This window comes from Cervus canadensis, chromosome 10 (assembly GCF_019320065.1).
Source record: "Cervus canadensis isolate Bull #8, Minnesota chromosome 10, ASM1932006v1, whole genome shotgun sequence".
Lineage (NCBI taxonomy): Eukaryota > Metazoa > Chordata > Mammalia > Artiodactyla > Cervidae > Cervus > Cervus canadensis.
This window is the reverse complement of record NC_057395.1, coordinates 48,865,469-48,885,744: the sequence shown is the minus strand read 5'-3', so window position 1 is coordinate 48,885,744 and position 20,276 is coordinate 48,865,469. Positions and strand designations below refer to the sequence as shown.

Genomic DNA, 20,276 nt, shown 5'->3' with positions numbered 1-20,276 from the left:
ATTCTTGCCTGGAGAATCCCACAGACAGAGGAGCCTCGTGGGATACAGTCTATAGGATTGCAGACTTGGACACAACTGGGCGACTGAGCACAGAGGCACTTGCCATATTCACACCAGCAAGTCAGTTTTTTCTGAGTCCTGCCTCTCCTCCATATGATTCAGCTTTCATTCATAGGTTCACATGGGCAATTTGAGGAGTGGAAGTTCTGATGGGTGGGAATTTTAGCTTCTAGCCTTCTTTGTCCAGGAAAATATGTTGGAAAACCAATCCCAGTATTAACCATGACTGTCCATCAACCTCTCCCTAGTCATATGCCACAGTCACATTTTTCAGGTATTCCCAATTCAAGAGTAAATCCTGAATAGTCTAAGTCAATGATTTTCAAACATTATAATTACCTGGAGAGTTTGTTAAAACATAGATTACTGGGTCCAACCTCCAGAGTTTATGAGTTAGAAAGTCTGGGATGGAACTCAAGAATTTGTTTTTTAAAAAAAAATTCCCAAATGAAACTGGTGGTTTAAGTATTACCCTTTGAGAACCACTGGTCTAAGTTACTGTTTCCTAACCTTTTTCACACCCTGCCCCACACCCTGGAAAGAATTTGGGTCCTCAAAGATGTTATGAAACTATTAATCAATCCTAAACCCATCCTTACCTCTGGGTTTTGTTAGCAGAGAAAATACATTTTCCTTATGCCCTTATATTCTTTATTCCTTACACATAAATAAGATTCAGCATTCTTTGCTATTTTCAGCCAAAGGTAATTTAATTTATATGTACTTCAAACTGCTTTTGATTTATGTTTCATGAACACTGTTTCTAATCATTTGATATTTTTATACATCATCAAACAAAATAGTTGCATAACACTTGTGTTGAAATGTATTTAGTAATTCCTCTTGGGAATTCCATGGTGGCCCAGTGGTTAGGACTCCACCACTCCACTGCAGGCCTTGGGTTTGATCCCTGGACAGATAACTAAGATCCCGCATGCTGTGCAGCTCAAGCCAAAAAAAAAACAAAAAACAAAAAAACAAACCTTAAAAATCTCTTTTATTAGATGTTTAGGACATTTCCCATTTTTTATTATTACAAATTATGCTACAATAGACATCCATGTCCATAGACCTTTGTATACATTTATAATTATTTCCATAGGATAAACTTCGATAGGTCATACCCGAATGGCCTAGTGGTTTTCCCCACTTTCTTCAATTTAAGTCTGAATTTGGCAATAAAGAGTTCATGATCTGAGCCACAGTCAGCTTCTAGTCTTGTTTTTGCTGACTGTATAGAGCTTCTCCATCTTTGGCTGCAAAAAATATAATCAATCTGATTTTGGTGTTGACCATCTGGTGATGTCCAACACAACTTCTCTTGTGTTGTTGGAAGAGGGTGTTTGCTATGATCAATGTGTTCTCTTGGCAAAACTCTATTAGCCTTTGCCCTGCTTCATTCTGTACTCCAAGACCAAATTTGCCTGTTACTCCAGGTGTTTCTTGACTTCCTACTTTTGCATTCCTGTCCCCTATAATGAAAAGACATCTTTTTTGGGTGTTAGTTCTAAAAGGTCTTGTAGGTCTTCACAGAACTGTTCAACTTCAGCTTCTTCAGCATTACTGGTAGGGGCATAGACTTGGATTACCGTGATATTGAATGGTTTGCCTTGAAAACGAACAGAGATCATTCTATCGTTTTTGAGATCGCATCCAAGTACTGCATATCAGACTCTTCTGTTGACTATGATGGCTACTCCATTTCTTCTAAGGGATTCTTGCCCACAGTAGTAGATATAATGGTCATCTGAGTTAAATTCACCCATTCCAGTCCATCTTAGTTCACTGATTCTTAGAATGTCGATGTTCACTCTTGCCATCTCCTGTTTGACCACATCCAATTTTCCTTGATTCATGGACCTAACATTCCTATGCCTGGAATGCAAAGAAATAGAGGAAAACAATAGAATGGGAAAGACTGGAGATCTCTTCAAGAAAATTAGAGATACCAAGGGAACATTTCATGCAAAGATGGGCTCAATAAAGGACAGAAATGGTATGGACCTAACAGAAACAGAAGAGGTATTAAGAAGATATTAAGAATACACAGAAGAACTGTACAAATAAGATCTTCACGACCCAGGTAATCACAATGGTGTGATCACTCAACTAGAGCCAGACATCCTGGGATGTGAAGTCAAGTGGGCCTTAGGAAGCATCACTATGAACAAAGCTAGTGGAGGTTATGGAATTCCAGTTGAGCTATTTCAAATCCTAAAAGATGATGCTGTGAAAGTGCTGCACTCAATATGTCAGCAAATTTGGAAAACTCAGCAGGCCACAGGCCACAGGAAAAGGTCAGTTTTCACTCTAATTCCAAAGAAAGGCAATGTCAAAGAATGCTCAAACTACCGCACAATTGCACTCATCTCACACGCTAGTAAAGTAATGCTCAAAATTCTCCAAGCCAGGCTTCAGCAATACGTGAACTGTGAACTTCCAGATGTTCAAGCTGCTTTTACAAAGGGCAGAGGAACCAGAGATCAAATTGCCAACATCTGCTGGATCACTGAAAAAGCAAGAGAGTTCCAGAAAAACATCTATTTCTGCTTTATTGACTATGTCAAAGCCTTTGACTGTGTGGATCACAATAAACTGTGGAAAATTCATAAAGAGATGGGAATACCAGACCACCTGACCTACCTCTTAAGAAACCTGTATGCAGGTTAGGAAGAAACGGTTAGAACTGGACATGGAACAACAGACTGGTTCCAAATAGGAAAAGGAGTATGTCAGGCTGTATATTGTCACCCTGCTTATTTAACTTATATGCAGCGTACATCATGAGAAACGCCGGGCTGGAAGAAGCACAAGCTGGAATCAAGATTGCCGGGAGAAATATCAATAACCTCAGATATGCAGATGACACCAGCCTTATGGCAGAAAGTGAAGAACTAAAGAGCCTCTTGATGAAAGTGAAAGAGGAGAGTGAAAAAGTTGGCTTAAAGCTCAACATTCAGAAAACTAAGATCATGGCATCTGTTCCCATCACTTCATGGCAAATAGATGGCGAAACAGTGGAAACACTGTCAGACTTTATTTTTTTGGGCTCCAAAATCATTGCAGATGGTGACTGCAGCCATGAAATTAAAAGACACTCCTTGGAAGGAAAGTTATGACCAACCTAGACATCATATTAAAAAGCAGAAACTACTTAGTCAACAAAGGTCCATCTAGTTAAGCCTATGGTTTTTCCAGTGGTCATGTGTGGATGTGAGAGTTGGACTATCAAGAAAGCTGAGTGCTGAAGAATTGATGCTTTTGAACTGTGGTGTTGGAGAAGACTCTTGAGAGTCCCTTGGACTGCAAGGAGATCCAACTAGTCCATCCTAAAGGAGATCAGTCCTGGGTGTTCATTGGAAGGACTGATGTTGAAGTTGAAACTCCATTACTTTGGCCACCTGATGTGAAGAGCTGACTCATTTGAAAAGACCCTGATGCTGGGAAAGATTGAGGGCAGGAGGAGAAGGGGATGACAGAGGATGAGATGGTTGGATGGCATCACTGACTCAATGGACATGAGTTTGGGTAAACTCCAGGAGTTGGTGATGGACAAGGAGGCCTGGTGTGCTGTGGTTCATGGGGTAGCAAAGAGTCGGACATGACTGAGTGATTGAACTGAACTGAACTAAAACTTCTATAGACTTGTAAGATTAAAGTGTAAGCACTTTTTAAAGATTTAAAATATACATTACCAAGGTTTCCAGAAAGGTTGTACTGATTTAACTCCTGTCAAGAGTGTGGGAGGGTTTTCATTTCCTCATGTCTTCACCAACATTGGGTATTACGCAGTCTCCTGTGCTGGTGAAGTCTCTTTGGGCTCATCTCTGGGACTTCACTCTTCTTCATCTGTATACTCTCCTAGATGATCCTATTGGATTCATTGGCTTTAAATATTACACAGAGCTGATGACTCCCAAGTGTGTAACTCCAGCCCAACCCTCCTCCCAGAGCCCATAAGAGTGAATCTGGATACAGCTATCCAATTGTTCCTTTTTGAAATGTCACAGCTAGAAGTCTCCCAGACTTTTCCAACACTCCTCCATTCATCCTGTCTGTGAAGTAGTTCCTCACCTACCTGACTGCCTAAGCTCCAAACCCAAAAGCCTTCCTTGATTCCTTCCTTTCCTTTGAGCTCCATATACAGCCTGTTAGCAATCCCCATCATTTTATCTTCCAAGGATATTTTGAATTTGCCTCATTATGTTCATTTCTACTGCTCTCATTTCAGGTCAAGCCACCTTCTTCCATCTGAGCTACTATAATTCCTCCCTGTTTTGTTTGCTTTACTTTTGACGCACCCCAAACCACATAGCAACAGAGTGATCATCTTAAAATAGAAATGAGATCATATTATTTCCCTGCTCATACCCTCTAATGACTTCTTATCATACTTAGAAACCCTGTTTCATCTGGGCTTCTCATGACCTCTTTCTCAATCTCATTTCATCGCATTCTCCCTCCTACCTTCTGTGTCACCAGTCACATCAACTGCTTTTCAATTTATCAAACATGACATGCTTTTTCCTGCCTCAGGACATTTATACTTGCTATTCCTCTTTCTGGAATGGTCTTTCCCAACTCAGTATAATTGACTTTGAGTCACAGCAATAATGTCCCCTCTTTAGTCCTTCTTTATCACTTTACCTAAGATGATGCCCCAACCTGGATTATAGTCAGCCCCTTTTATTGTCCCTTTTTAGCATTTTATCACAGACACAAATTTTATTTACTTACTGGTTACCATTTCATTACTTAGAACACAAGTCCACTGGGTACCAGGAGCCCAGCTAGACATTGGGTATACAATTATTTCTCTCCTGACCTCTTATACTTACCAGTATGTAGGCTCACTGTGGCAGGTGAGGTGAGCTTTGTCAATGATGCCCAGTGCCTGCCAGGTAACATGTGACCAGTGATGTGGCTATACTAACTTAGATGAGTAAGTGGAGCAGTCAACAATCTGGGCACAAAGGACCTAAATTCCCATTGACCTTATATAACTGGAGATCTTATCAAAAACAAAGAGAATGAAATTTATTATAGATAGAATGTAAACATAGTCTAGGGAAAGAATGAGTGTGTGGTATGGCTCATTTTTATGGCTCAAAACCAATCGTGGGCTCAGTTTTACAGCTAGATTAGGCCTCTTATACTAATATGTAATTTTTATTTGTACAGGGCTATGGAAAACAATCTGTAAAAAATACGTTCACAGTAATTATGTCATTTAATCCATATACTCACTAGGTGGTAGATAGAATAGAAAGAATTATCTTAAGTTTGCATAATGGGACACCTACACGTAGCCTGGTTAAATGGTTTCCCCAAGGTCATTCAGCTAGGCAGAGATGGGGCAGGGATCCTGTGCCTTCTCTCTAAGGTTACAAGAATTTTATGTCACAATTATCTGAAGAGTAAAGAATATTCAAAATCAAACCTTCACATCCTGTAGTATATATGTGCACATCACTGTATTCTAAAGTACCCATTCCTGAAAACCACAACTTGGATCAGTTCACCTTCCTTGGCCTGAACTTCTGCCCCAGAATCCACTTTAGATTGGGGCTTCATTGCCACTTTCTTTTGGAGATGGACCATGTTATTTAAAATGGGGAATACCTGATTTATTGGATATAAATTCATTAACTGGACTTTTTCTTAAGCCTAGTTGTTGCATTTACTTACTAAAGACTTTTCATAGTATGCTGTGTGTGTGCTAAGTTGCTTCAGTACCGTCTGACTCTTTGCGACCCTATGGACTATAGCCTGCCAGGCTGCTCTGTCCATGGGATTCTCCAGGTAAGCATACTGGAGCAGGTTGCCTTTCTTTCTCTGGGAGATCTTCCCCAACTAGGGATCGAACCAGCGTCTCTTAAGTCTCCGGCATTTGCAGACGGGTTCTTTACCACTAGCGCCACCAAATGCACATGTCACAAGGGTGTAGCTTAACGAGATCTCACAAAGTGAATGTGCTTGCATGCCTAGCACCCACATCAAAGCAAAGAACATGACCAGCTCTTCAGAAGACCCCATGGGCTTCTCCTTAATCACTATCCCCCCACAGGGCGACAGCATCCTAAATTCCAATGCTAGAATTAATTTTGCTTCTTTTCTACTTTAGATAATTACTGACGGATTTTTATTCTTTTTCAGGTTTTTTCCCCCAAAGACTAAGTGTCTCTCTGAGGGTCTAGGTTCAAATGACTCCTTTACAGAATAAAATTCTATAATTTCTTTTTACCCAACATTTGAGGCTTTTTGTGTTTTGTCTCTAATTTATTTTCTCTCTTAGCTTCCAGTTCTCCAGGAACCTAGGAGTTAATCCTGAGTATGCCTCTCTCTCCACATCTTACCTTCCATCAGTGATCAGGCCCCATTGGTTCAGTTCAACAGCTGAGATCACTATGTACTTACTGAGCACCTACTGTTGTGTAGGCACTATTTTAGCCACGTGCAGAGTTACATAGATTAAGATCCCTGTCCTAGAGGAGCTGACAGTTAGTGAGGCAGGGGAGTGAGACAGAAAAACAAATCATTTCAATGTAATTCTATTCTAAATACTAGGAATTACTCCAGGGTACATGTATACCAGCTGAAGGGCTCAAGAAAGGTTTCTACAAGATGCCAAGATGAGACTTAAAGGGTGAACAACAATGATCCAGAGGAAAGAGTCCAAGCAGAAGGAACAGCAAAGCCCCTGAATGGCTTCTGAGGGGAAAACAGAAACAGACACAACCACACTCTCCCTATTTCCAACCCCAGTGTTTGAAGCAGGCAGGAGGAAAACGAGTCTGAGAAGAAGCAGGAAAAAAAAAAGATGGTCAGGGATGTATAAGAACAAGTCAGAAATGCAGCCACAAAGCCAAGGAACGAGAACTTTTCCTGGGGGAACGTAGCACCAGCTATGCCAAATATCTCCAGAAAGTTTTAGTAAGATGTATATAGAAAAGATCTCCTGGACTGTGCAGTTTGGAGGAAAATAGGGACAGAACCAGATTGCCAGGGGGTGAAGAGAGGAGAGATGTCAGAATGCGGAGACAGGGACTGGGAGTGGCTCTCTCCAGAAGCTGAACTGAGAAGGGGAGAGGGGTGCACCACCTGGGGAGGAAGTGGGTTTTTAGAAAGGAGGGTCAACACTGAAATGCAGAGAAGGAGAACACCTGAGGGACGGAGGTCTCAGAGAGCTCTTTAGGTCAGAGACTGGAGGAGGGGCCTCTCAAGGGTAGATGGGACTGTGGATAAACAGAAGCAGGGCTGAGGGAATGCATGGCTCATGGGGAAAAGGTCTTTTGGAAGTAGCAAACAAGTAGTAGTGGGTATGAACAGATAGGGAATTTGAGGTTGATGGGGTTGGGAATGGGAGCGGCCGGAGGCCAAGCGGGGCTGCTGAGCAAAGGGGGACATGGAGGAGGTTGAAGGGGCAGAGGACGTGTCTTCTTGAGCATCCTTGTCCATAAATCCTCATGCCCACCAGCGTATGTTTGTGTCATTCCCAGAACTTGTCTTCTGGGTTAAGAGCACATGCATTTAAACAAATATTTTAAAATATATGTGCATTTAAACATACAGATAATACTAAATTCTATTCCAGAAAGGGTAGACCAATTTAGATTTCCTCCCACAGATTCCCTTTGCCATAACCAACCTTGTTATTAATCTTTGCCAATCTGATAGCTGGAAAATGATACAATGATGTCTAAATTTTTGTCCCTTTTTGGGGAATAGAGGTCCCAGCTCTCAGAGAGGGACTGAGTCATTTTCTATAGTCATCAAATACAAAGCACTAGTCTTTCTAAGCCTCAGGCCAGCTCTTTCCTGCTCACTCACCACCTGGACATCTCCACCAAGCCCAGCCCTCCTGCCTAAGAAACCTCAGCTTCTTATCTTTGTATGTTGATTTCTTTTGCAGATTTCTCACCCGTACTCCCAGTCCCGGCTTGCACCTTGAGGACACGGCTACCCATAGCTGTCTCTCTTGGTGTCAGCCTGGTGGTGAAGATGTCATCTTATGGTATATCTATACATGGAATATATTCTGACCTTAAAAAAGAATGAGAACTTCCCTGGTGGTCCAGTGGCTAAGATTCTGTGCTCCCAAAGCAGAAGGCCTGGGTCTGATGCCTAGTTAGGGAACTAGATTCCACATGCTGTAAGAGTTTGCTTGCTGAACTTTAACCCAGTGCAGCCAAATAAATAAATAAGTATTTTTTAAGAAAGAATGGAATTCTGATATGTGCTACAACTGGGATGAGTGTTCACTTAGGCTAAGTGAAAGAAGTCAGATACAAAAAGACAAATATTGTATGAGTCCTCTTAAATGATGTACCTAGAACAGGAAAATTCAGAGACAGTAAATAGAATAGTAGTTACCTGGGGGCATGGGAAGTTATTGTTTAATGGGTACAGAATTTCAGTATGGGATGATAAAAAAGTTCTGGAGATGGATAGTGGTGATGGTTACAAAACAACATAAGTGCACTTAATGCTACTGAATTAAGTAGCATTTAAAATTAAGTACATTTAAAAATGAATTAAGTACATTTCAAAATGACTAAAATGGTAAATTTTATGTTGTGTATATTTTACCACAATAAAAAAAGGAATGAAATACTGACATGCTACAATATGTTTTAACCCTGAAAATATTCTGTTAAGTGAAAGATGCCAGTCACAAAAGATAACATGTCATATCATTCCATTTATATTAAATGTCCAGATTAGGCAAATACATAGAAATAGAGTGTAGATTAGTGGTTGCCAGATGCTGGCGGGAGGCAAAGAAGGGTGAATGACTGCTAATAGGTATGATGTTTCTTTTTGGGGGTGATGGAAATGTTCTAAAATTAAATAGTGGTGATGGTTGTACAGCTTTGTGAACAAATTAAAACTATTTAATTATATACTTTAAAAAGGTGAATATTATAGTATGTGAATTATATCTCAATTAAAAAAGGAAAGTAAGGGAGTGGGATTGGGGAGAGGGCTACATGATACTCCATACAATGCTATACCACAGTTTATTCAGCCATTCCCCGGTTAATGGACATTTGGGTCTTTCTTTCCCTTTTATTCTTTCCTTCTTTCATTTTACACAATGGTGCAATGTACATCATTGAATATGCAAAAAAAAAAAAAACCAAAAACAGATATCGTTTCAGGTAGGTCTTGGGCCCTCCCATGCTGTGCCATGCCTAGGTATGTTTCAGAATGGGTCTGATTTAGAAAGCGTCAATTCCCCTGACACCAAAAGATGGTGTAGGGAAGAAGCTTTTGCCCTCCTCTTCAAGCACTTTCTCAGGGGTCAGCAAACTACAATGCATGGACTGTTCTGGCTTCAGCTAAGAGTGATTTTACAGACGAACATTTGCAATCAATTTAACGGTGAAAATGAAAGTGAAGTCGCTCAGTCGTGTCCGACTCTGCGACCCCACGGACTGTAGCCTACCAGGCTCCTCCGTCAGGACTCCAATTAATTAACTGGACCGCAATTAAGCAAAATCTCCCCCTCCACTGCCAATTCTATCATCATTAGTGCCCTGCATTACAAAAATATTATGTCAATGATTATTATATTTTGAATTTCATCAATAAAAATTTTGTGGAGATGTCATATTTAAAATTCCTAGATAGTATCCAGGAGAGGTTATCTGGAAGACAATTGGAAATGTGTGCCTAGAAGTTCAGGAAGATGTCTGTCTGGTCTGGAGAGAGATTTGGGAATCATAAGAAGATGGCTGACTTTCAGAGAAGGACAGGGCAGGGGAAAAGACGGAGAGAAAGGAGATATTAAGGAAAATTAACATTTCTAGAGGTGAGCATGAGTAAATCACTGAGACGGAATGGGTGTAGAATGATATGTAAGACCCAGTGGTATTATTGCTAGAAAAGAGTTTTGAGAAGGAGGGAGAAATCAATGGACTGTTAACAGAAGCATCAAGGAAGAAAAGGTCCGTAAACAGGCAGTTGGATTTGGCAACTAGAAGGTCACTGGTAACTTTGTCATTAGAGAAAGCAAAGAGTGACAGTACCTGAGGAGTAAGGAGAAGGCCAGGGAAGGAAGAAAGGTAGGAGGGTGGGAGAGGCCAGGATAGGGGAAGTTTTTCAGGATAGAAAAACCCTGTAACTGTCTAGGGAAGGACAGGGAGATACTGAGGATGCAACAGTTAGCTCCCCTTCTTCTATTTGAGTTCTCTCATCCCTGGCTGAACAAAACATCAGTACCTCCTGTCCACGTTCCACAGCCCCCCAAAACAGGTTGGCTGGAAAAGGCTCTTTCTGGTATAAGAGGATGGTGTAGATGTTAAAACGGACAGGCAGTGTGAACTTTTCTTCAGGTACTGGTCACAGAATTTTTGTCTCTTATTTTTTCCATCTTCAGTGTGGATCAAAACACCTGGCCTTCCAGGGTGTACTGAATTTTACAAGCCAACTCTTGTATTTTAAAAACACAAGTTATTAGAGAAGTAAATAGGATGACATATTGCTTCTCAAAGGCTCAGACCACATCTATTTTATAAAATTTCCACAGTTGCTGGTCACTACCCTCCATCATTGACATCTGTGATATCCATAACACTGAGGCCCCCAAACTGTGTAAAACAGGCAGAAATTTGATGGTAAAATCTCCTCCTTATGTAGGTCAGACACTGTCCACTGTTCTTTAGCTCTTTAGAGTTGTTTGGGGGTACTAATCAGTTATTGGGCTTCCCTTGTAGCTCAGTTGGTAAAGAATCTGCCTGCAGTGCAGGAAATCCGGGTTCGATCCCTGGGTTGGAAAGATCCCCTGGAGAAGTAAACAGCAACCCACTCCAATATCCTTGCCTGGAAAACCTCATGCACAGAGGAGCCTGGTGGGCTACAGTCCATGGGGTCGCAAAGAGCTGGGCACGACTGAGTGACTAACACAATCAGTTATTACTGAGTTGTAAAAACAACTAGACAAACTTCAAGATGGAAGGTGCTATGAGAGTACTAATTATTAGGTTTTTATTTGTTTGGGCTTGAGTTCAGATAGTCTTCAGCAGTGGCTTGCAAAGTGTGAACCCCAGAGAACAGCATGATCATCACCGGGAACTTGTCAGAAACGCAACATCTGGAGCCTCACTCCACACCTCTGGTCTCAGAAGCCGTAGGGATGGGACCCAGCCATCTTGAGATGGTCAAGGTGAGGCTGCGGTGCGCTAAAGACTGAGGGTCACGGATTTATTTGCAGCCTTTTCGCTAAGCCACCCTTATCCAGCGGCATCGCCTGGGTTTTTGGTTTTTTGTTTTTTGTTTTTTTTTTGAAATGTAGCCTCTCGGGCTGCATCCCAAAGCACGGAATCAGAACCCGCAACTAAACACGACCCTCAGGGGAGTCTGAGAAGCCTCGGTCTGCACAATGTAATGAGGACCTCTTCCCCAGTAAGTTAAAAAAAAAACCCAAAAAACAACCAAACCTCACAGCCTAACTGGAGAAACAGTGAAAGTGCCTTAAGACGTCCAATCCGCTGAGCCGAAGGCGCCGCAGATTGCTTGGTTACCTTCAGTGAGAGACGACAGGGCTCGGTGTCAGGCTGGGTAAAAAGGGGACACGAGGAGGACGAGACTCCAGGCAAGCGCTCTACAGTCCAAGTGGGTCCGCAAGAGCGGTGAGACTGGAAGGCACGAGAAGGGGCGCGCTTCCCACGCGAGGGGCGGTGGGAAATAAAAGGAGAGTGGCGGGGCAGCGAGGACGACTGGGGGAGGGCATATGGGGGGGCCTGACGGCGGGCTTAGCTTCGCGGACCGGCGGGGAGCCCTCCCTCGGGGGAGGCAAGAGGGCGGGGGTCGGGTGCGGAGAGAGAGGTGGGTCCAGGTCCGCGCGGGGGCGGGCGGCTCCACGGCTCCCCGCCCCCGGCCCGCCCCTCCGCGGCGCCATTTTGCAGGCGGCAGTCGCGGGAGCCAGAGGCAACGGCTGGTACTGCGGAGCTGAGGCGCAGCGGAGGCGCAGCCGGCAGGACGGGAGCCCGGCGAGCTGCAGCCAGGTGAGAGCCCGGCCGCTGCGCCCCCTACCTGGCCAGCGGGCCGCACTTGCCAGGCCCGGCAGCGAGGGGCCTGCGGCGCCCACGAGGCCAAGCAGGCACGGCCCCCGCGCGCTGTCAGCGGCCCCGCGGCGCGGCCTGCGCCCCCACACCCCGGCCCATCTGCCGGGTCCCCGCACCGGCGGGTCATCCTGGCCGCGGGACCCAGGGATGCCTGGCGACCCCCAGCCCTCGCCGGGCCCCTGAGCGCTCACCCCTGCTTGCGACCGGAGCTGCGGGGCGCTCGGGCCCTCAGGCCGCGCGGCGGGGAGGCTAGTGGGGTCTCCCCGGGACCCAGTGCCTGCCGCCTCCTCCCCGGCCCTCGGCCCGCGCAGCCTGCGATCGCTCTCCGGTCGGCCCTCCGCAGGCGGTGCGCGCGGGCATCTCTGTACCCCCAGGAATGCAGGGCCATCAAGAGGGACGGCAGAGGGTGGGGGGGTTGCCCTTTATATTTTTGCTTTCTTTCTCTCCTACAGTGGCTGCGCCAAGTAATTTTAGGAGCTCCTGCCCGGTCCCCAGGGCCTTTCTCTCTGACAAGACTCTGGGGGGCCGGGGTCCCCTTGTTGCCACCTTCCTGAAAAAAGAAATTGACATTTTCGAGTGTGACTAGTTGATGGGCGCAGAATTTTCTCCTTCCTTTGACTTTAGATGTCCCTTTGATGGGTAGCTGACAGGAATTCGGCCTGCAGGCTGGGGGTTTTAAGCATGACTTAAAATTCTTGATTGTCAGTGCAAAGGGTAAATGAGGGCAACTGCAGGTGGAAGCAAGTCACCCCTGCGGGATTTCTGGGTCTGAGGCATTAAGAGTCGCTGCTACTTTTAGTCTTGCAGTGCTGTAACAGAGGAGGGGGAAGATGCTAACCCTGCTAATATTTGGACGTCTGTGTTCAGAGAAGGCTGGACAGTGTGAGGACATGGCTGGGAGTCCTGAGACAGTCTGGGATGAGCTGTCATTAATTGCCATGTGACCTTCCTTACCCAGTTTCTTCCTCTTTGAAGCCAGAGGCTAGAGTCAGTGGTGGTTGGAACATTTTAATTTTTATATTTTTTGCATTTGGATGCTGTTGGACTGAGACCTCGCTCTTCCAGTTGTCTGTACCTGCCTTTTCATCTTTACAGATGACTTTGCCCATTTAGCCTGGAAGGTGAGTCTGATGAGATTTATAAAAAGAGCTTTTCAGCTCAGAATTCTGAATTCTCTGCACTCATCCAGAATTTAATAGCTTTCTGGGCACTTGTCTTTTAAAGGCCCAGCAGTGAGTGTGCACAGAGTAAGCCCTCATGGCACACGTTTTAGTTAAAAGGGGGTGAGTAGGTGTGTCCAGCTGACTACTTGTTTCACCTGACAGCCTGAACGTGAGCTGTCTGCTTTCTAGATTATTCTTTCCTTTGCTGAAATGGTGATCAGATTCTTTCTTTGACTTCCAGGGCATTTCACTTCTTTGCTTGGAGTAGGGAGTGATTTTTTTTTTTTTTTAAGAAACTTGGTATTTTAATACCTTTTGTATTAGTCCTCAACCCCCGTTCCCCAAATGGTTGTGTGGCAGTTTTATTTTCTGACTGTGGCAAGTCACTTAAGTCGAGTTGTTTTTTTTTAATCTTTATTTTAAAAAATTATTTCTTTATTTGACTGTGCTGGGACTTAGGTGCCGCACAGGAATATAGTTTTCTGCCGCAGGGTGGAACCCTAGCCCCGCTGCCCCCTGCACTGGGAGCATGTAGTCTTAGCCAGTGGACCATCAGGAAAGTTCTAGTTAAGTTCAATTTTAATGTCTGTTAGGATATTTCAAAAATGCTTATGAAAGTACCTGTGTAGAATATCGGCTAGGTTTCAGACCACACCGCCTATCTCTTTTATGTAGCAAAGGCTCATAGCATTGCAGAAATGAGTTAGGTGTACCTCAGCTAATTTGGTGACTGATGATATTAATCCAAACATTATTGACTGAAACCTAGTCTTTGGATATTGGAAATTCTGAGTTGATTATTGCCACCCTTTTCAGTGTCTCCATGGAAAAATCTGGGATCCGTTTGGGGACTCATTTCTGGCATTACTGATGGCTTAAGGAATTTTCCCATTATGATTAAGGGAATTAGAAGTTAGCAGTCATAATTTGCAATTATATAGAGCTTGTTCTTGTAAATGGAAGCTTTTAAAAAGCTGATTTATTTTTACTTAATACTCTTAGGTTATTTTAATTTAAACATTTTGCAGTCCTTCCCTGACCTGTTTCCAGGTCTTGCCTAAAGAACTCCCAACACACTAGCCTGTTCCCAATGCTGCTGCTGCTGCTGCTGCTAAGTCACTTCAGTCGTGTCCGACTCTGTGCGACCCCAAAGACGGCAGCCCACCAGGCTCCCCCGTGCCTGGGATTCTCCAGGCAAGAACACTGGAGTGGGTTGCCATGTCCTTCTCCAATGCTTAAAAGTGAAAAGTGAAAGTGAAGTCGCCCAGTCATATCTGACTCTTAGCGACCCCATGGACTGCAGCCTACCAGGCTCCTCTATCCATGGGATTTTCCAGGCAAGAGTACTGGAGTGGGTGCCATTGCCTTCTCCCCCAATGCTAAGTAACCTTATTTATTCATTTCACTCCCTGCTTTTCTTCCAGTTACTCTTTCCTCAGAGGGCCTGACTCTGGACTGTCTTTCATTCTTTTGCTGGGGGAGAATTCCTGCTTCAGGTTAGGCTATGAGCTACCACCATGGGGTTTACTGGTCTTTTGTGCTCCTTATGGCACTCTCTTCATTTTATCCCTGGCTTTGCTCTTTCTGGCCTGTTGTTTTGTAACCAGTTCCAGTTCTAGATGGTTGGCTCTCTAAGATTTGAGGTCTGCTTGCAGCTTATGCTTTTCACAGTCCTCCCCACATTTAGTGCATGTATTGACTGCAGACTGTGTGCCAGGTAATGCTCTTGGTGCTCCAGATGCTGTATGGAGATTTCCTCCACACACACAGTTCGCACACTAATGTGGAGGCAGACAATGAGACTTTGTGCTCTGAAGAAGAATCTGGTAGGATTGGGGGTAGTAAGTGTTGGGTGGGAGCTGAAATTTTAGGGAAGGTAGAACAGGAAGCTCTGAGTCATCTTTGAGTGGAGATGGTAGGAAGCGAGTCATGTGGATGTCTGGGGTAAGAGCATTCCTAGTGGAGGAAACTGCAGATTCAAAGGCCCTGAGGCAGGAGGAAGAGAGAATGATTTTGAGGTCATAAAGACTATGGGAGTTGAGTCATGGTAGGCCACAGGCCTGTAGATTTTACTTTGAAAGCGGGGTTGGTGGTGGGAGCCGTTGGAGAGTTTTGAACAGAGAGGGGATAGAGACATGCTGATTGTTGATGTGTGAGAATAGACCGAAGTCTGAGTGAGCAGAGTAGGTCTGCAGGGGAGCTAGCTAGTACAGGGCTGAAGATGGTGATTGAGTGAAGGGGGGTGGTGGTGAGAAGTAGTCATACTGTGAGGTGGGGCTGAGGAGATTGCTGATGGACCATATGTGGGGAGTGAGAGGGAGTTGAGGGCAACAGCAGAGTTCCGGCCCAAGCACCTAGAAGGAAAGTGGCAGCCCCAAGAACCACAGGTTCCATGGCATGTTAAATAGCCATGCCAACCTGGTGTGACCAAATGCAGTGGTAAAGGGTGGGGTGAGTGTTTGGTGGGGGATTCTGTTACTGAGTCCAAGCTTGCTCTGCTTGCCACTGGTGGTTGTTGTTTTAGATGCTAAGTCATGTCTGACTCTTTTGCGAGCCTGCTAGGCTCCTCTGTCCATGGGATTTCCCAGGCAAGAATTTTGGAGAGGCCTTTTCCTTCTCCAGGGCATCTTCCTGACCTGGGGGTTAAACCCTGCATTATTCTCCTGCATAATTCTCCTGCATTGGTAGGTGGATTCTTTACCTCTGAGCTACCAGGGAAGCCTGCTTGCAGTAGGACAGGCCAATAAATCATAAACCAGGTGTTGAAGGAAGGAATAACAACTTTATTTGGAAAGCTGACAGACTGAGAAGATGGCAGGCTTATGTCTCAAAATAGCCATCTTATTGGAGTCTGGATGCTAGGTTCTTTTATAGAGGGCTGGGAGGTGAGGAAGTAAAGTAAAAAGGCTGTTAATCTTGCAAATATCTCCTGGAATGGCCAGCCTTGTGGGGGAGGGCAGATTTGTTAATTTCTTCCTTCTCTGTAGCCATCCACAGGTAGACAGGGTTCTGAACAAAGAATCAAGCGGAGGGACAGGGTTCCCCTAGGCAGACCATTGTGTATGGACAGTAACCTTTTAGTGAACAAAAGCAAGGATTAAAGCAAAGATTAAAGTAGAAGAAACAGATCCAATATGGAGTCAGATTTTGTTCTCCCTTGTAACAGGTCTTCTTGGGTGGGAATGTAAATCTTCTTGGGAACTTTTCACTGTCCTTTGTCTTAATTCTCTCCTCTGACCTCAGGCAGGCAAATCCCTGACTTCAGGTCTGGGTGGCCTCTAAAGCCTTCCTTGAAAATTTATCCCGTAAAGGAAAATTCCATCTACTTGTTTTTTTTTTCCCCCATAACTGTCTCTTGCATTACTTCTCTTTTGTTGTTATGCAGGCCTAGAATCTAAAGGTAGCACAAAAAGCAAAAATCTGGATTCATCAAAAATGGCCATTTCCCTCCATTAGGGCGTGTCATAGACATGATTTGTATATCATGCAATATACTATATATAGAAATATCTAAGTATTCAAGTGTAATGGGTGCAGTAGTGGGCAGTGCATAATCTTATGCAGGATCATACTTAAGATTTCAACCAAGAAGTCTCACTGCCCGTGAACTTTTCAGCAACTTCAGAGTGCAACTCACAGCCCCTTTCTGTCAGCTCTATGGTCTTGACTCTGGTTCTTCCTTCATCATTGTTTTTCTGTAGCATTGATGAGTTTTTCAGTTTCTTCTTTTCATATGAGGAGGTCAGGGTGGCATTGGACCATAAACCATGGCTTTTTCTGTTCTGCGGTCCAGAAAGCCTTCTTTAGTCATGGGTTCTTTTCACAGGCTTTTCTGAAAGCAGCTGATCCTTACAGTCTCCTTGTGTCAGTTGCCCTGGGGTGTCTCGGCTGCCCTGGAATGTCTCAGTGAGCGCCTGGTATAGGCCTGCGTATCTGGGTGGCTACCTTTCTCATTTATGTGCATGTGAATCTTACAGAGTTGAATCTTCCTGTCTTCTAAGTTGAACTCAAAAGAAGTTTAAAAATTGTTCTTCTCTCCAGGAACCTCTCTAAGCAATAGAGGGGACCCAGGAAAGACCAGACAGTGCTGATGGGCACTGGCTGTGTATGAGCACTTGAGGTCATTACTGTTGATTCCAGCAGTTGGCAGCCAGCGTGGTTCTGGTCTGCATCTTATCAATGAAGAAAGTGGAGCTTGGTTAACTTTTCTAAGTTAACTCTTGGGTCTTGAATTCTGCTCTTAATGCTCCAATAAAGCTTGGGTCCCTTAGTGGTAGAATGCTATACCCAAGTCTTGCTTGAAGGTCTGTGTTTCTTAGCTCCTGTTGGCATAGAAGAGAGCAGAGAAACTAGTGTCAGTGGTCACCCGGCACTTAGCCTGGCACTTCCTTTGTTCACTAACAGCATTTAATCACAGCAGCCCTGTGGAAGTAGGTATTATTCTCATTTTACATCTGAGGATGCTGAAGTTGGTGGTGGTTAGCTCCTTGCCCAAAATCATGGTAGCTGAGTCAGAATTTGACCCAAGACTGGTCTGCACCCCAACTTGGAGTCCTTTATTCCTTCTGTTCCCTCATTTGTTCCTGTAGGAATCTCCCACAAGCCCTCAACCCCAACACTTTATAGTCTTCCTTTGAAGTGGCTTCCCTCTAACCCTTTGTTCAAGTAACGACATACATGCTCCAGTGTTAAACTTGCATGAACTTTTCCATTCTGGACCAAGACTTCATTACAAAGGTCTTGGTATAATAACTCTGTGGATGGTCTTCTCCTCCTGCTTCTGAGGAAAAGGTCTACTTGAAATGCTGTTTCTGCTGTGGTTGATGTTTCAGTATCCTATTTGGAGACTCTTATTGTCCCCGCTGCAGTGCTGGCTTAAATCCTTTGCTGTCTCCAAAAGGCACATCACCTGGTTGGGGGTACAGCCTCTTTTTTGTCTGACATGATAAATCTTAAACTTAAGAGTTCCTCATTCAGAAGTTCTGGGGTGAGGCCTGGTAATCTGAATTTCTGACCAGTTCCCAAATGATGGGGATGTTGCTGATTGGGGAACCACCAGCATCTGTTTTTGTAAAACAAGTTTTGTTGGAACATAGTTGTGACCATTCAAGACACCATATGACCAGCAAGCCTAAAATATTTGCCATCTGGCTCTTTGTAGAAAGTTTGTTTACTCCTGCTTCATAGTAGTATTAATATTTATGTGATCAGTACTGAAAAGTTTGAGTTCACATTTTATTGTCAAGAGCTCTTTCTATATTAAGACACTACTTCACAAATTACTCCATAAAAGTGTGGTATAGGGGAATATTTGCATATTTTGAAGTGCTGGGAGTATGAAAACTCTGACAGTTTTATGTCTTTTTATCTAAAATTAATGTGAATTTTATATTCTATTCCAGAAACATCAGTACTTGGCTTAACATTAAACACTTTTCCTCTTAATCTTTGAGTAAAGTTGATGCTGCTAGATAAGTTATATTTGATTCTGCTTTCACTCTGTTTGAGAAATATGCTATTAAGACTTGCAGTTTTTAAACAAATGCTGGAGAGGGTGTGGAGAAAGGGAACTCTTCTGCACTTGTTGGTGGGAATGTAAGTTGGTACAGCCACTATGGAAAACAATATGGAGGAAAAAAAACAAACAACAAAAAACAGTATAGAGGTTCCCCAGAACACTGAAAATAGAATTACTATATGATCCAACAGTACCACTCCTGGGCATATATCTTGACAAAACTATAATTCAAAAATATACATGCACCCTATGTTCATAGCATCACTATTCACAATAGCCAAGACATGGAAGCAGTCTAAATGTCCTTTGAGAAATGAATGGATAAAGAAGATGTGGTATATATAATATATACAATGGAATACTACTCATCCATAAAAAGGAACAAAATTAGGGTTTCAAAATAACTTTTAATCGGCAGTTTCATTAAATATATGTTAATTTGGGGAGACTTCATCCTATAATATTGAATTGTTCTGTCTAGGAACAAATCTTTTGATTCATGCAGATTTAATAGCTCTCATTTTTAAACTTCTCACTAATGTATGGTCTACAGATCACTTATTTATTGCTCTTTATTTTAAAATATTTGCAATTTAGAGTGAGATAATTTTCTTCCTCCTCCCTTCCATGTACCCTATTTCCTAATTTTATAAAGCAAGTGTAAAGAAAGTATGTATATGCAGTCCCTATATCTTATACCTGACCACCTATATTATTCAGCTTAATTAATGCTAGCCAAAGTCTGTACACTAACAAAATAGAAAGTTATTTCTTGCTGACATTTTTCTAGGTGATTCTCCCTAACAGGTGAGTTGGGAATTTAGGCTCCTTCCATCTTACATCACAATTGACTTCAAAATCTGGCCTCTTATTTTGCAAGATTTTGTCAGATTTTGTGCATGGAAGAATTTTCTTATGGGCCGAGCTTGGAATTAGTAATATTTTCTCCCATAGGCCATATCCTAGATGCAAGGGGAGTCATTTGTGTGTCCACAAGGGGAATGAAATAGCACTGTGTCTGGCATACTACCTGACCAAACTCTGTTAAGTTTTACTTTTCAGTAGATTCTCTTGAGTTTCTTGGATAGACAGTCATACTAGCTGCAAAAGGTCTTGTTTTTTTTTCTTCTTAAATACTTCTTTTTCTGAATATAAACTGCAGAGTACTTACAGAACAGGTCTAAATGTGATAGTGGTCCTTTTTATTTTCAATATTTATTGGTATGCATTATTGTTTATAATCTTTGATGATATTAAAGTGTCCTATTTTCAATGTCTTTTTCACTTAATTACAATATCATACTTAGTGTTTGAATGAACAAAAAATTTGTCATCTTGAGATTGACCCTGGAATTTTGTATACCACAAAATAAATTTTTGGTAGACTCTGTCCCTGTTTTTGTAATTCTCCAAATTCACTTTTTGTGCTGTTTTAAGGATGAACTCAGATTTTTAGCTGGAAGGAAT

At 43.2% G+C, this 20,276-nt stretch overlaps 1 protein-coding gene across 2 annotated transcripts in view; it reads left to right on the top strand.

Annotated features, from left to right (window-relative positions):
- Window positions 1-11,657: 11,657 nt before the first annotated feature.
- Window positions 11,658-20,276, top strand: part of SLC23A2 (solute carrier family 23 member 2) — a 139,420-nt gene continuing 130,801 nt past the window's right edge. The window contains exons 1-2 of one of the 2 annotated variants that reach the window (XM_043478813.1): window positions 11,658-11,676; window positions 11,970-12,068. The gene's annotated coding sequence lies outside the window, so the exon portion shown is untranslated. Of the gene's footprint in view, window positions 11,694-11,969; window positions 12,069-20,276 lie in introns of both variants that reach the window. The other variant, XM_043478814.1, reaches the window with a different exon arrangement.